We start from the raw sequence: 1,306 nt of genomic DNA, 5'->3' as shown, positions 1-1,306 counted from the left end.
CATGGTTCGGAGGTTCGTGTAGACAACTCTTTCAATGTTTCGTACGACCCAACACTGTCTCTTAGATATCAAGCGCACATAATGTTGAAACTGTCCACTCTGTTCAGGCTGTGAAATATCTTTACAAGTATATCACAAAAGGCCAAGACGCATCCTGATGGAGGTTCGAACAGACACTGAAAATGATGACATCTCAAGATATGTCAAAGCTCGATACATCTCTGCGAGTGAGGCTTTTTGGAGACTGTATGGATTTGAAATCCACAGTAAATACCCACCAGTGGAAAAGTTGCCCTGACACCTTCCAAATCAACAAACAATTTTGTTCCAGCCTGACGATATTCAGGAAGTTATTGGTCAAGGATCCCCAGAAACAAAATTGACTGCTTTTTTTCCAATCGTAATACGAATACAGAAGTCCCAACCCAGCAAGAAACATCATCTACTCAGATTTTCCTCACTATTTCACTTGGAATAACAAAGACCACAAGTGACAGAAAAGGAAACGAGATGTGAGAAACCCAGATAATCCAGAGGAATGTAGAACTGACTGCATTGGGTGCATCCCAACTGTATCGCTCAGTCCACACCAGGCAGAGCTCTACTACATGCGACTTTTACTACACCGCAAGCCTGGGACAATCAGTTATGAAGATCTGAAAACAGAAAATGGATCAAGTTGCACATCTTATCCAGACACATGCAACCAACTTGGACTGTTCGATGATGACACTGAGAAGGATGCAGCAATGCAAGAAGCATCTTCCATAAGATTTCGACACAATTTACGTCTTGCCTTTACAGCCATTCTCATCTATTGCCGCCCAGCTGATCCTCTCTCATTTTGGCACAAGCACAAACTGGAACTGTGCTGGGACACCATGATGAGAGACAAGGTCACAGAGTTGAATTCTCAGATTGAGAACCAAGTGTTGCTACAACTTCAGTACATTCTTGATTATGATGGGTTGGATCTGCATAAAGACTTTCAGCTGCCACCTGCAGAACATAGTCACGTTGAGGGAGAACAAACAAGAATTGTCGACGAGGAGTTAAATTTTGACACAAACAACCTGAGAGAGAAGGTGAGTCAAGAGAACCAAAAGCTTAATGAAGAACAAAGAGTCGTGTATGATGCTGTGATAGAGTCAGTTGTACAGAAGCAAGGCAAAATATTTGCCCTGGAGGGAAGTGGAGGGACTGGGAAAACCTACACAATAAACCTGACCTGATTCTTGCGGCTGTCCGTTCCTTTAAGATCACCCTTGCTACAGCTCTGTCAGGCATTGCAGCAACTCTGCTCTCA

At 43.3% G+C, this 1,306-nt stretch overlaps 1 protein-coding gene across 1 annotated transcript in view; it reads left to right on the top strand.

The window, feature by feature from the left end:
• LOC101847281 (40S ribosomal protein S26) overlaps window positions 1–1,306 on the top strand; it is a 13,909-nt gene that overhangs the window by 10,009 nt on the left and 2,594 nt on the right. The gene's annotated exons all lie outside the window — the stretch shown is intronic.

Source organism: Aplysia californica, unplaced genomic scaffold (assembly GCF_000002075.1).
Source record: "Aplysia californica isolate F4 #8 unplaced genomic scaffold, AplCal3.0 scaffold00495, whole genome shotgun sequence".
Taxonomy (NCBI): domain Eukaryota; kingdom Metazoa; phylum Mollusca; class Gastropoda; order Aplysiida; family Aplysiidae; genus Aplysia; species Aplysia californica.
Note: the sequence above shows the minus strand (reverse complement) of the source record. Positions and strands in the feature narration are given on the sequence as shown.